Raw genomic sequence first — 15,458 nt, 5'->3', positions numbered from 1 at the left:
CGCCCTGCCCCGCGCCCCGCCCCCCGCACGGCTACACAGAGGGGCGCCCACGTGCCCAGCCCGCCTTCTGCAGCGCAGCGGCCCGGGGCGCTCCTCTCCGCGCGGACCAGCGAGGCGGCGGCCGCTCCTTCAGCCTCCCGGAGCCGCTCGCCCACCACCGCCCCCTCGGCGCGACCCTAGCACCGCCCCAGTAAGTTGCCAAGGGTCCGGTCGCGCGGAGGGACCGCAGGCGAGGGGCGGCCTGGGCTCCGGGGCCGGACGGGAAGGGCCGGGCTGGGGCGCCGAGGGCCCCGAGGCCGCGCCGCCGGGACTCGGAGATGGAGAGCCCCGGGGCCGCGGGAGGGGGCTGCCGCCGCAGACCCTCGTCCCTGGGGGCTGTGCCTCGCCCTGGCCAACCCCGCGCGGTCGCGTGTGCCGTGAGGCGTCGGGGTCCGCGGGGACTGCGCGGGTCGCGGGGGCTGGGGACGGCCGGCACGGAGACCCTGCGGGGGCCCTTGAGGCACTCTTGTCCGGGGCGGGGAGGAGAGGGGCCCTGGGCACCCGTCTCCGGGAGGGCACACTGAGGGGTCCCCGAAGTCGCCTTCCAGAGAGTTTTGATTTAAATATAGAACAGCGCCTGGAGCCCTGGAAGCCTTTCACGTCCTAGACCTGACCGGGACGGGTAGGACAGGTAAAATGGCCCGTCGCGGTGTGTGTTTGAAAGTAAAGAGGTACCGTTTTAAGCCCGTCAGGGACGGGCTATACTCTTAAAGCCTACTGCCTGGAGTCTTCAGCTTTGAACTCGAAATGCCGTTCTTGATGCTTCGGCAGTCACCTAGCCCATCGCCTCACAATACCCTTCCAGCGGAGAACTTTCCAACACGTATATCCAGACGATGGAGCAACGTGTTCAAAGACGGTATCTTAAAGGGCCTTAAAAGTACTCTCATGGAGCCCTGTAAGTCTTTATAAGTGGAAACAGTGCCCAGATTTCGGGAGTAAAAAGGTCCAACCTATTGAGACTTTCAAGTATTCATGCAGAACTGCCTGCAAAAGCGTTTAGGGGACTCTTAGGACTGGTAATAAGATTTATCTAGTCGCAAGTACAGAAAACATTCATCTTTGAATGAGGGAGGATCGTCAGATTTTAGGAGCGTTCTGAACGTTGGCGGGGGCCTGGCATATCAAGTAAGTGCGTATGTGACCTCTGACTTGATACTTTTGCACTCTTGCAAAACCTCAGTCACCTCTTTCCTCACTGAGCCTTAATAATTATCTCCCCAGGAAATCACAAGTATTTGTGTTTGTGCTCCTTTGTCTAAGGGATGGACAGGGTAATAATAGTTTTATAAGCTTTCTTATCGTTGCTTTTTCCCTTTGTACTATTAAACCCTTTTTTTTCTTCTGGTTGCACTGACGCTTGATATGAAGTGTTTTAGTGCAGAACAGCATATGCATTTTCTTAATATTTTGCTTTACTACAGATTTCCTACTTGGCTGCTCTGTGTTAATGCTGAGAGGCCACAGTATTTATTAGGATTTTTTCACTTTTCTTCCTTGCCTCTCGTTTCCACATCATGCCTTGATTGAGGAATGTCATTTACCTTAAAGCCTTTTAATCTTTAAGGGTGTGATGTGGCCTTGGAGACGCGAGTAAAACTCTGTCTGGTATCTCCTGGGATTCAGTTTGCAGAATCCTCGGCCTCTTCAGCACATCGTCAGCAAAGTCCTTTGGATTCCAAAGTCTCTAAGCATTATCACTGGACTTAGAGTCTGTAAAAGAGCATGGAGGCTGGGAGTGGAAACAAGGTTGAAAAGACAGAATACTCTAGAGTTTTCCATCTCATATTCTCATATATTTTTGGGTTTTGGACATATGCACCTGAAGAATTTTAAAGTTCTTGCTTTCCACTGGAAGCCGGCTCCCCTTTGCGGAGTGGGAGTGCCTAGTCTCCATTCTACATGGCCCACCTTCTCTTGTCTTCTCATGCTTCCTTGCTGAAGTTGTCATTGCTTTTCTTGGCTCTTTTGGCCAGACCTGGGCCCTCATTTATGGTCGTTTCTTCTTCTTTCAGTCCACTTTTCAAATGGGCTTTCTCTCATCATTTTTCTTTGGTGGCTTCTCTACTTAGCCTAGTTTCTGTCTTCCCTTCTGTTTTATTTGTTTGCTATTCCATATACCTTTACCTATATAAGTATTTTTTTAAGTGTTCAGGGTCATCTGCTAGTTTTATTTTGATGCCCTTCAGTGACCAAGTTTCAGAACAGAATATTGAAAACATCCTACCTTGCTGTGTGTTTTATTATTTCCCCAAACATGATATGAACACATTGATTCTTAAGGACTGGCTTCTTAGAGGCCACTTACTGGATGATAGGCATTTAAAACAAAAGCCAAATTTTCAGTTGAATCTATTTCTCAACATTCACATGCTTAGTACTGTATGCTTCATTTGAATGTTTTGTCATCCAACTGAATACTGAAAAACTCATTTAACGGTAAGATTTCACTTACGTGAGACCACTCATCTAAATGGTTTGCAAAATCTGCGTGGTTAACCCATACTACACCTTTAATCTGCGTATTCAAAAACATACTGATAAAGCCTTGATTGAAAAAAAAAAAACTTGGGGCGCCTGGGTGGCTCAGTCCGTTGGGCGTCCGACTTTGGCTCAGGTCATGATCTCATGGTCCGTGAGTTCGAGCCCCGCGTCGGGCTCTGTGCTGACAGCTCAGAGCCTGGAGCCTGTTTCAGATTCTGTGTCTCCCTCTCTCTCTGACCTTCCCCCATTCATGCTCTGTCTCTCTCTGTCTCAAAAATGAATAAACGTTAAAAAAAAAACAAAACAAACACTAATATCGTTCTTTTCGTCGTCACCTGTTGCAATAACTTTTCATTCTACTGCCTAACAATGTCTGTACATGACACATGCTCAATATGTCATTGTTGAATGGATGCCGCTGATTTCAATAATTTGAGAAAGGGTGCTATTTATGTCTTTGACTGTATATTCCTTCATTCAAGTTTCCTTCACTGAAAATCCCTATTCTGTTCCAGACACTGGACAACCAAAAGTTGTGTGTAGCTCCAGTTTTGGAAGGATTTTTCAGTTAGTTTTACATTAAGGAAACCTTTCATCGATGGATTTATGAGTAGGTTTTTTTGTTGTAATTTTATACGAAGTAACAATACCTATAAACAGATGACTTGGGTACTGTCTGTACCAGAAAGCAAGTAAGAAACACGCTCTCTAATACATGAAAATGATGCTGCTTTCTATTTCATCATCAAAAGTACCTGTGCTTGGCGTTTTTGTTTTATTGGTAGTAACAAATTTGTCTTGGTTCTTCTTATATAGTCTCTTACTTGCCTTTTTGGCTATTGTTTTAGAATTGTTGTCCATGGCTGTGGCAGTGTTGTAGATGCCTTTGATAAAACCAAACCAACAGTTAGGGGTTCATTCTCAGCGGGCTCTAAATAGTTGACCAGGTTCTCAGTAACTTAGTTAAGATAATCAGAGCATGATTGATCTATTAATTTTTCATGTCCAACTTAATAAACATAACATAATATTAATCTCTGGAAGCAAACAGTGTACTATTGTTTTCCTTGTGCTTATGGACTCAAACTTTACATGTTTGTAGGAAAGCCCTCTGTCTTCATTAGTTAACCTTCTCATTGATAAGTACAAGTTGTATTGACTTTAAGATTTGAGGTAAAGTGGTTTTTATTTAAAATGCTGGATTTGGGGCGCCTGGGTGGCGCAGTCGGTTAAGCGTCCAACTTCAGCCAGGTCACGATCTCGCGGTCCGGGAGTTCGAGCCCCGCATCAGGCTCTGGGCTGATGGCTCGGAGCCTGGAGCCTGTTTCCGATTCTGTGTCTCCCTCTCTCTCTGCCCCTCCCCCGTTCATGCTCTGTCTCTCTCTGTCCCAAAAATAAATAAACATTGAAAAAAAAAAATTTTTAAATGCTGGGTTTAAATATGTGGGTTGCATTTCTTCTGTTCCTATTCAGACTTTTACTTTGGAATCTCTGTTCAGAGAAATCCATGGGTATGTATGGACATACATTATTGAAGATCTATTTTTCTGGGTGTGTATGGACATACGTGGTTATAAAACTTGGGGTTTCTTACATCTAAGATGGAATCATCAGGCTACAGCGTCCTATGTGATGATTTCATTCTGCAGATGTCATAAATTTAATTTTATGCCTCTCTCCATCCTTCTTCAAGAAATAAAATAAAAATAAAATCCATACCCACCCATTCATTTCCGGTGCTGCATATTAGTACCTCTCTTCAGAATGTGAGCCAGTCTGGGATTCTGCAGTGAGGCAGATGGTATAAGAACGTTTCTTAACCTTTCTTCCAGGAGTTAAAAAAAAAAAAAAAAAAAAAAGCCCTATGTTGTATTCATTTTTGGAATATTTTGTGAACAATACACAGCAAAGAATTTTTATTTCCCTTGTTGATTCTTGCTAGTTTTTCCCACAGTTCTGGGGAAAATTCTTTTCTTTCCTTAACCCAATCTGGCTTCAGGAAGCCTTCCTAGGTCTTTATACAATTATATGTAATACAATGCTGTTTATTGCCTTCAAAGCCTACTTCCTAGTGAACCTAGTGATCATGGTGGATGGAACTCCATGTCATTAAGGATGCTGAATGATAGTGTAATTAAGAGTCTCTCATTTGATACTTCTTTTGTCCCCCCCCCCTTTTTTTAGTTAAGATTTTAGGATAAGTGGATCTGTTCTGCTTAAAAACATGCTTGTCTCTTCAGAAAATCAAGACAGTACACCTTAAAGCTTCTTTATTTTACTTCTGTGTAAAAGATGTTATAGAAGTTGTTACTTTGATCATTAGAAGAATAAAGATTGGTTAGTTAGGATCTTTTGTTGCCTTGGCTGTGGGTATCTAGCTGCCATATTGGTAGATGATGATAATGATGAGAGTCACCAGTGGAATCAGTGGTAGTGGAATTAAGTGTCTGTATATTGAACCTTAAGGAAAAAATGGGGTCTTTTTGCATGTTCAGTCTTATTTTTTTATGCTCAAATATGACCTCAGGACAGATTTTCAGAATGCAATTCAATTTCTACTTTAAAAAATCACACTAAGGGGCATCTGGTTGGCTCAGTCAGTTGAGCGTCTGGCTCTTCATTTCCACCCAGGTCATGACCTTGAAGTTGGTGAGATCAAGCCCCACATTGGGCTCAGCACTAATAGCGTGGAGCCTGCTTGGGATTCTCTTTCCCTTTCCCTCTCCCTTGCATGGGCATGTGTGCGTGCACCTGTGTGCTCTCTCTGTCTCTCAAAGTAAATACAAATAAACTTTAAAAAGTCACACTAAAATCTCTAGAACTTCAAAAATATTGGAGTGGTGGGAGTAAGAAGTCCTCTCTGTATCATACGCAGAGTGTATTTCCTGAAGCACGTGACTTATCTTCCACCCTTCTCCCTGTTCATGCTGTTTGGGTTCCAAAAGCAGTTATGCATTTGGTGGAAACAACTGGATTTGATTTTTGTGAAACTATTAGGCAGAATTTACCACAACTCATATGCAAAACTTAGAGTATTTAGCAATTGTATGTGCATCCAAGTTACTTAATACTGTTTTGATCCATTAGGATTCCTGGAATAGGAAATGGGACTTTGTAACTTTGCTTCTAAGAATATCCTATGAGATAACTCTATTTGGAGTCTTCCAAATAGATGAACAGCGGTTAGTTAATCCATTTTGGAGAAATATGTGTTGTATATATTTACTGCCTAGATCTCGAGTCTGTAGAGAAGCAAAAAATAAGTAACTTGTTTCCTGTTCTCTGGGCATTGACCACCCAGTGAAGGGGTTAACGAGGAAACATACAATGGAAGAACAATGATAAAGCTGTCATCCGGGTGCCAAAAAAAGCTGGAGGTATAGGGAAGAGAGATAGCACTCTATTCCAAACTTTACTTTAAAAAAAAAATATGCGTTGTGGTTCTGACATAGACAAAATGCCCAACCAATTTAGGTATTGTCATCATTATAGTTACTATTACTGCTGCTAAAACTACTCTTTCTTTTCCTCTAGTTGCTTTTTGGTAAAACTTGAGTCACTTGGATTTGAATTCTGGCTAGGCAGTTATTCACCAAAATATGCATTTGGGAGGGCAATAATACTTACTGTTAATTTGGCAAAATTGTGTATCATTTATTACCCCGGACCTCTAGAAAATTATGTATATGTGTATATATATATATATATGTTTTTATTTGGAGAGAGAGCGCATGCTAGCATGCAGGGCAGGGGCAGAGGGAGAGAGAGGATGGAGCCCGCCATGGAGCTCGATCCCACAATACTGGAATCGTGACCAGAGCTGAAATCAAGAGTCTAGCGCTCAACCAATGGAGCTACTCAGGGACCTCTAGAAAATTACATTTAATTGCAAATTCAAACTATTCTGAAACGTTTTAGAAGAAGAGTTAAAACACATTAGGAGATTATATTTTAGATGGAAATCTTTTTTTTTTAATTTTTTAAAAATGTTTTTATTTATTTTTGAAGGAGAGAGAGAGACAGAGCATGAGTGGGGGAGGAGCAGAGAGAGAGAGAGGCAGACACAGAATTTGAAGCAGGCTCCAGGCTCTGAGCTGTCAGCACAGAGCCTGATGCAGGGCTCGAACTCACGAACTGTGAGATCATGACCTGAGCCGAAGTCGGATGTTTAACCAACTGAGCCATCCAGGTGCCCCTAGATGGAAGTTTTGAAGAATAAAGCCATTATTAAATTTTTAAAAAATGTTTATTTATTTTTGAAGGAGAGAGACAGAGTATGAGTGGGGCAGGGGCAGAGAGAGATGGAGACAGAATCTGAAGCAGGTTCCAGGCTCTGAGCTGTCAGCACAGAGCCTGACCCAGGGCTTGAACTTACAGACTGTGAGATCATGACCTGAGCCGAAGTCGGACACTCAACCAACTGAGCCACCCAGGTGCCTCACATTATTAAATTATTAAATTAAGAGAATGAGATTAATTTCTTTCTTTAACAGTTGAGTTTTTCCATTAGGCAAGGAGGTATATTTGCACAAACTTAATGAGTTTGAAATCCATAAAGGGCCTTGTCAAGAATGGAAAGAGGTCTTCATCCATTTTCCCATTATTGCTTCTCCCACAGAACACCCACTGCAGATCAAGAAAGCAGACTCTGTCTACGCTTTAGCGTTGGTTGCAATCTTTACTTTCAGCTTGGGATGGAGAAAGGACTGATTAGAAATGCTGATAGCTGAAGAGATACTTGTCTATCCCACATTCGAGAGGGAAGGGTTGTTTTGTTAGAAGAAAGCACATTTAGTTTAGTGTCTACCATTGACCTAGTAGAAGAAAAAAATGCTGTTTTTTTTTTTTTTAAGTTTATTTTGAGAGAGTGAGAGGAAGTGTATGAGCACGGGAGGAGCAGAGAGAGAGAGAATCCCAAGCGGGCTCCACACTATCAGCACAGAGCCCAATGTGGGGCTCGATCTCACAAACCATGGGATCATCACCTGAACGGAAATCAAGAGTTGGATGCTTAACCAGCTGAGCCACCCAGGTGCCCCTCGGGGTGAGGGGTGGGGGACATGTTTTACAAGAGATTATATAACCCAAACTATATTTACTGTAGTCTTCAGCTCCTGTCTGCAGTCCTAAGTCAGGCTCTAAGGTGGTACAAGGAAGGTCTCCATGTAGACAGGGAGCTGGTGCCAGAGCTCCACCTTCCAGGTTTCAGGTTCTTGTGAAAATACCGTTAAAAAAAAAAAAAAAAAAATCTGATAATTGTTCCTGAGAGGGGGGTGGAGGTGGGAAGGACAGGTAATTAATTTGCATCTTTAGTTTACTAGACAAATCTTTCCATTTCTACTAGATAAAAACCGCTTCACAATGTTTTTGTTTGATGGACCTTAGGTGCTCAAAATTCCATTAATCCTAGTTGTTTGCAAGATGACTGGTGTCATGTCATTGCTGATTGGCTCATGTATGACCAATAAGTATTATTTCCAAGTTCTTGGGTTGGATGGGGTATGGATATTCAATGTATTATTATTTTAGAATAATACATGAATAAACAAAACTTTAAATAAATTTCTCCTAAATAAATCAGCAAATAAAAATCTTTACAAATGTCTTTGTGTTTTTCCTTCAAGTAGAAAACATTTGTATTAAATGAAGTTTTCCCCTTTCATTCAGAAAGACAGTTTTCTTTAGAGTGACTTTTTTTTCCTCCTGAAATTCACTCAGTGTTCACTCCCATAATGTTCCTGGTCTCCTGAAGCAAAGAATACTTAATATTTTGCATAGCCTTCATGGTCTGCAAGATGTTTGCAACTTGATAAAAGTCTGAATGAAAACTTCACTGATAGTTTGTATCAAATTTAGGTATGAATTCCTCTGGGAAAATTCTTTGTCCGGTAAATTCAGGCTAGTCTGCATGACCTTTTCTCTGCTTTTAATGATCATATTAAACAACACAATTTTATATTTCTGTTTGAATCCAACAGCAAGTTTCAATTCTGTTTCTTTAATTCAGTTGTTATTTGAGCAATCCTTTAGGAGATGTTTCTTGGAGACCTAGAAGGAGCCAGGGATGAGCTTTGATACTCCATGCTGAGGGCTCATTAACACTCTGGAGTTATCTTGGCCATGTTAGGAATTTAACTCTTTTGTCCAGGCCAGACAGTGCAACAAAATGACTTCAGATTGGCTGTGTTTAATCAAGCAAAATGAAATTGCTGTTTTAATTCTTACATGTGACATTTTGCACTGATCTAGACTTATATATGAAAGACTTGATAGAAGAATAAGAAACTTCCTCCAAGTCCAAAACCTACTGAGAGTTCATTTTGTTCATCACCTGAAACAAACAGCACTGCCAAGGTCCTTAGCGAGTTTCTTCGCGAGTTCCGGCGTGCAGTGAAGATTGAGCACCCACTCTGTGCTGTGTGAAGGATGTGATGTGTGGTGAATCTCCACCCTGGTGGGTCATGGTTTAATCTCTGTGGAATTTGATGGTGTTGAGAGTTACTTCCCTACCAAATCCTCTTCTCTTTGGCTGCTCAATCTATATTACAAATTTACATGAACAGTTTCGGAGGGGAAGGTTATAGAACCATGATGATATATTAATGAAATCCAATTATAGTAAAACTCGCAGTCCATGCTGTTTGAGCAGTCTCTGAAATTTAACTGTCCGACTCTTAAAAGATTGGACAAGTGAATCAAATGGGAGAAATTAATTTTTTTGTTTATTTTTGAGAGAGAGAGAGAGAGAGAGCACGCATGGGGAAGGGGCAGAGAGCAAGAGGGAGACACGGAATCCGAAGCAGGCTCCAGGCTCCAAGCTGTTGGCACAGAGCCCAACGTGGGGCTGGGACCCACGAACTGTGAGACCATGACCTGAGCTGAAGTTGGACACTTAACCAACTGCACTACCCAGGCACCCCGCCCCATCTTTTCTTTTCTCTTTTCTCTTTTCCTTGCTTTGCTTTTCTTGTCATTTTCAGAGAGAAAGAAAGTGCAAGTCGGGGAGGGGCAGAGAGAGGAGACAATCCCAAACAAGCTCTACACCTTGAGTGCAGAGCCCAAGGCAGGGCTTGAACTCATGAACCATGAGATCATGACCTGAGCCGAAGTCAGACACTTAACCAACTGAGTCACCCAGGTGCCTGCCCCAACTTATTGTTTTTTCTAATGAAAAGTTTCATGACAAGTTTCCTATAATTTGCATCAACTGTATTTGAACTAATGGTACTTAACAGTTTTTTGATAGAGGAGCGCCTCCTTCTTCTGTCCATTCTGATTATATTTTCATGGAAGGAAGAAGGAACACACATATGCATGAAAAATACAAATGCCCCAGTAGTTTTCTGTAATATATCTGGTGGTAAAAGCTGCCCTGAATTCAGTGATTAGGAACCCAGAATGAGGCCCCTGCAATTCAGAAAGCCCTTTCAACTCCTGGGAAGGGTATCTTAGGAGAGACCGTCTGGGGGCAGGATGGGTCCTTCATGGGTCCGACATCCTTTCTTCTTGCTGATGTAAAGCTGCTCATGGCCCACGGAGGGGCTGAGATCTGGCTCAGAGGTAGGTGTGGCTGTGGGGGCTGAGCTGAAAGCTGTGACAGTAACACCATGATGTCCAGGGAAGCAGTGGCCTGACATCAAAGGAACACTTTGGACTTACGTTGTTTCCAGAATCACCATCTTTCTCTTCCGTATTCCCAGATTTCTATGTCTACATATGGACCAGGAAATAAATTTGATTCTAAGCATAGCTGAGATCACTTTAACTGAATAGTTGTAAATATATACATAAATGGGAAGAAAAACATAAGAGATAAGAATAGTCAGTGCCCTCTTTTCTTCTCTAAAATTGGAGCATCTTTGGAATGGCATTTGAAATTCAGCCGTATGGCTCAGTGTCAGTCTGATGTGGATATTCTAGAAATCTCTGGAAGTTAATACACTTCAGTGTGATGGAACTAAAGACGTCATGCAGAACTGAAGAGTGACTGCATCACTGCAGATGCTTAATAATGTGCCTAATGAAAAACAGGCAGAGTGAAGAATTTTAATTTTTTTTTTTAAGATTTATTTTTGGGAGACAGTGCAAGCAGGGGAGGGGCAGAGAGAGAGGGAGACACAGAACATGAAGCAGACTCCAGGCTCCAAGCTCTGAGCTGTCACCACAGAGCTGCACAAGGGGTTCGAACCCACGAAGCATGGGATCATGACCTGGGCCAAAGTCGGATGCTTAACTGACTGAGCCACCCAGGTGCCCCAAGAGTGAAGAATTTTAAAGTGGATTTCTCCACTGACATGCTTGTCTTTTGCAAAATTTGCTTTATAAGTGGTTAAGATTTGTACCGTTTTGTTGCAAAGAGCCCTCTTTAAATGCATTTCGTTTGTGGCATAGTGGTTGTGTAGGTGGCGTAGGACTTTTGTATGCAGTATTCATCAAGAAAAGAACACAAAGCACATTTCCATGCCATTGAGAAGCAATAGTGGGTGTCGATAAAATGTGTAGTACTAGAGTTTTGAAAACATATCTTGGGCTGGTGCCTGTTTTAAAGTCTCCTGAAACAGTTTATTTAAAACAAAATCACTTTTTTTTTTTTTTGGTTAGATGGTAACACAGGCATAAGGCTCCGTATCCCAGAAATTTGGTTCTGCCGCTATGAAAATGGGGAGATACTGTTGTGATAACTGGTTTTTCCATGCCAAACCCTACACTTAACAGTGCATTGAAAACTGTCTCGTGGGCGATTTGTGAAGCTTTGAAGTGTTTGCTTCCTGCCTCCCTGGCCGTGGACCATTTCTGAGCTCCTGGCACTGTGTATGTGCCGGCCAAGCACAGTGCTAGACAGGTTTGGAAGACGAGGAGGTAAGCTCCTAAGAATGACAATTTAGGGCTCTCTTTTTATAGGATAAGAAACTGAGATATTAAGAGGTGTAACTTATCTGAGGTTAGACAGCTAGGGGCAGAGTGAAGACTTGATTTCCAGATTTCGACATAGCAAAAGCACGGATTTATATCAGGCTTTTCTGCTTTTGTGCAAGTAAATCATAATCACTTGTAATATACTACTTAGGTGGTAGGAAGTTTATAAACGGGGGGTCAAAGTACAGTTTTTAACCTAGGTTTTTAGATTTTAAAATTTCTTAGAAATTAGCATATTTGAATAAGATATTTTCGTGTAGTGGCATTCTTAGGATGTGAACTATTTTTTTTAAATGGCTTGTTTTTACCCCCCACCCCCCCCCAAAAAAGGAAAAATGTAATCTTAACCTAAAATAAAATGACTTTAATATGGGTTCTAAGCTATCTAAAGTCATTAGGATTTAAACCTCCTAAGTGGTGCTTTTAAGCAAATAAGTTCTGTTTGGAGTGCTATTGTGCTATCTAGAGGGAAAAAAAAGGCTCGATTTTTTACTTTTTCTGATTATCATAGGTAACAGATGGTTTGCACTTAGTTCAGTGAACCAAACAAAGAGCAGACTTTGCATAAAATTTCTGTTGATGGTGCATTTTATCTCACTGAAATGGGTTGTATGGACCTTCTGAATAATGAATAGCATATTTGTGTTATTCTGATCTTTTCTGCTACAGAGTGCCAGATAAATGTGAAGGACAAACGACCTGGCATTGCCACTTTAAAAGTTGTACAGTATCAGGACGCCTGGGTGGCTCAGCCGGTTAAGCGTCTGACTTCTGCTCAGGTCGTGATCTCTTAGTTTGTGGTTCGAGCTCTGCGTCGGTCTCTGTGCCGACAGCCCGGAGCCTGGAGCCTGCTTCAGATTCTGTCTCCTTCTGTCTTTGCCCGTCCCCCATTTGTGCTCTCTCTCTGCCTCTCAAAAATGAATAAACGTTAAAAACAAAACAAAACACACAGGCCAGTCCTGAGCACCTCAGCGCAACAGTCAGAGAGCACGTCTGTGGGTTGTCTCCCCTCCGGGCTCCTGTGGCATTGCTCACCACGCCCCAGGAGCTGGAAGGTGTGGTAACAGGAAGGGGACAGTTCTCATAGCTCCGCCCCACCACCTGCTGCCATTGGAAGATAGAACAACTAGAGGCAATCACTTAAACAATGACTGTTCCTTCCAGGGGAGCCTGGGTGTCCAACTTCAGCTCAGGACATGATCTCATGGCTCATGGGTTCGAGTCCCAAGTCGGGCTGTGTTCTGACAGCTCAGAGCCTGGAGCCTGCTTTGGATTCTCTGTCTCTCCCTCTGCCCCTCCCCTGCTCACACTCTCTTTCTCAAAAAATGAATAAACATTACAAAAAAAAAAGTTGTACAGAATCTATTTTTTACTCTTACTACTGTGCCGACTCGAGGCATGTTGCAAGCCCTGACTAATTTTACAACTGATAAGTTGCTCCAGTGACTTTGGAAACTGCAGGCACTTTTATCTCCTTGAACTACATTGAAATTGTAGTAACTTAATTTTTGTAAGGATTTTAAACGTGAAAGAAAGCCTGGGGAACCCCATCGTACCTCTCTAATCCCCCAGTCTTGAAATTGCTTAGTACAGTTGCTGTCTAATGTTTGACTTTCTGTCTATCCACCAGCCTGTTCTTAGTTGTCACTTACCTCTTGTGTGGCGTCCAAAGGTGGAGGTGACGGAGGCGTGAGGCAGGCAGGATGACGTGGCTGCCGCGGAGGTCACTTGACCAGCCAGGAGTTGCAGACACACCTGCAGTTGGTAATTGAAAGCTCAGTTGAGAACTTTACTTCGTCTCACAAATTTTCTTTTTAACTTTTTTAACGTTTATTCATTTTTTGAGAGACAGGGCATGAGTGGGGGAGGGGCAGCGAGAGAGGGAGACGCAGAATCTGAAGCAGGTTCCAGGCTGGGAGCTGTCAGCACAGAGCCCGACCCGAGGCTCAGACTCAGGAGCTGTGAGATCATGACCTGAGCTGAAGTCAGGCGCCCCTCAGGCGCCCTTCATCTCACATAATTTTAACGCATTACGTAGCAGACAGGGGAATCGGTAAAGTTGAACTACACATTTTCACTTCTAACTTTGTATGCATGAATCAGAATTCAGGCTGTTTTCAAGAAGTGGAAGAAAAGGAAGATTTGAACCAAGTATAATTTCCGTTGAGATAAAAGGTGAGAAAAGAATGCAAGGATCCTTATTTTTTTTTCCGCCCCCAGAAAATGATATATGTAGAATAGTGTTTGAAGGCAGAGAAAATAATTTTTCTCTGGGGTTCACTTCAACAGAACTTGCACTGAGATTATTTTCTGAAGCATAATATACAGCATTCCTAGTTTTAATGAATCATGAGATTCTAGGCTCACAAGACACCTGTACATTTCATCCCAAACAGAATCATGCCTCACCATTCCTCACAGGTGTGTGTATTGTGTAAGAGTGAGCTGGAGGTTGTATGTGTGCAGACACATCTGCAGAAAAGTCAACATTTCCTAACTAGTAACATTAACGATAATAGTTTGTATTTAAAAACAATAAAATGTTGGTGATATCTATAGTTGTAGAAAAATCAGCATTTTCTCCTTAACTTCTTAATTCCCAACACTAATTGTTCCAACTCTGATTGTTACAACTCTGTTTCAGTGCTTAGGAAAAGAAGGGCTTAGGACATCAGAAGATCCCTTAAGCTCCTTTCCTGCTCTAGAAGTAAAATAGCAAGTTCCCTTTTATTATTCCCTAGGTTTTCCTATTATTCCCTAGGCTCCCATCAAGAGCCTCCTGATGTCTTTTGTGACCATGTCAGGTATGATGCACTCAGACGTAAGAGACCTACTATGTGGCTGGGATGCGCGGGGTGGGGGGTGGTGGACAGTGGCAACTGGTGGCCATTTCAGGTAATTCAGCTTATAATCAAGGAAGCATTTTCAGCGGGCTACAGGTGTCCTCTCTTCCCCCCTACCTCATTTAGTCTCCTGTCCTCTTCTTAGTCCTCCTCCACCCGCCTCTGCCTCCCCCCTCCTCCTCCCCCTCCTCCTCCTCTTGGTCCCTTTGTCCTTTTCTCCCTCCTCCTCCTCATCCCCTTGTCCCCCTTTCTTCTGCCTCCTCCTCCTCCTCCCTCCTCTTGCTCCTCCCTTATCATTCTTCTAGTTGGAAGTGTGAGGGGGCAAACTGTCTAGATAAACCTGAGCCCACTGCTCACCAGAGACTCAGCTGTCAAGACTGAGCTCTTCTGTGGACCATGCTCTGGTGTCATCCTTAACTGTCTGCTGTCCTTGTCGCGTGGGGTGTATTTTCTCCTTTGGATGAGGTCAGCCTTGAAGAACATTGTTAATGGGCACTTGGCAGAGGCTCTGGGGAGCATGCTTTTGAGTGGAGAAGCTGGTGTCAGCATCTGCTTTCCCTCCACTCCCTCATTCTCTTCGTATACTCCCTTTCCCTCAAGCCTGACTCTAAATGCTAACTTCAGGATAATGGGCAACGTTTTCAGAGTATAAAAATCAACAGTGGATGTAGATAGTTACTTCTGTAATAACTTTTTAAGAAAAATCTGCTTCACTTATAGCATCACATTAACTTTGTGTGGAAGAGGCCCTTGTAGTTACTCTAAAAAAAAAAAAAAAAAAAAGCCAATGCATTTTCTCAAGAAGTCAGCCCCTCTATGAGTCATCGCTTTTAGTTATTGCTTTTCCAAGTAACTTTTAAATGGAGCTAGTTTATGGCTTGAATTAGAGTAATACAGTTACTGCTTTTTGAAATCCTGTTATGACATTTGTTATTGTAGAAATTACTCACAGGATAGAATTCAGTGAATTAGATTTCTATTCAAGTAATATTTGTCTTTAAAGCATTAATTATTATATATTTTTAAATTATTGCATTTAAAAGACATCTACTGGCAGAACATATTTTAGGTCAGGCTTTTCAAGGATAATAACCATTTTATAAGGACTTGCTATTACATGGTACTAAATTGGAGGTTGTACAAAGCCCAAACAGCAACCCATCATTGAAGGAATTT

General features: G+C 42.5%; 1 protein-coding gene across 3 annotated transcripts in view; it reads left to right on the top strand.

Moving 5' to 3' along the window:
- Positions 1-38: 38 nt before the first annotated feature.
- Positions 39-15,458, top strand: part of SLC7A2 (solute carrier family 7 member 2) — a 76,916-nt gene continuing 61,496 nt past the window's right edge. The window contains exon 1 of one of the 3 annotated variants that reach the window (XM_045454859.1): positions 39-190. The gene's annotated coding sequence lies outside the window, so the exon portion shown is untranslated. The remainder of the gene's footprint in view (positions 191-15,458) is intronic. The other 2 variants (XM_045454880.1, XM_045454870.1) reach the window with 2 other exon arrangements.

This window comes from Leopardus geoffroyi, chromosome B1, assembly GCF_018350155.1.
Source record: "Leopardus geoffroyi isolate Oge1 chromosome B1, O.geoffroyi_Oge1_pat1.0, whole genome shotgun sequence".
In the NCBI taxonomy this organism is placed as follows: Eukaryota; Metazoa; Chordata; class Mammalia; order Carnivora; family Felidae; genus Leopardus; species Leopardus geoffroyi.
The sequence above is the reverse complement of the archived record's forward strand: the minus strand, read 5'-3'. Positions and strand labels throughout refer to the sequence as shown.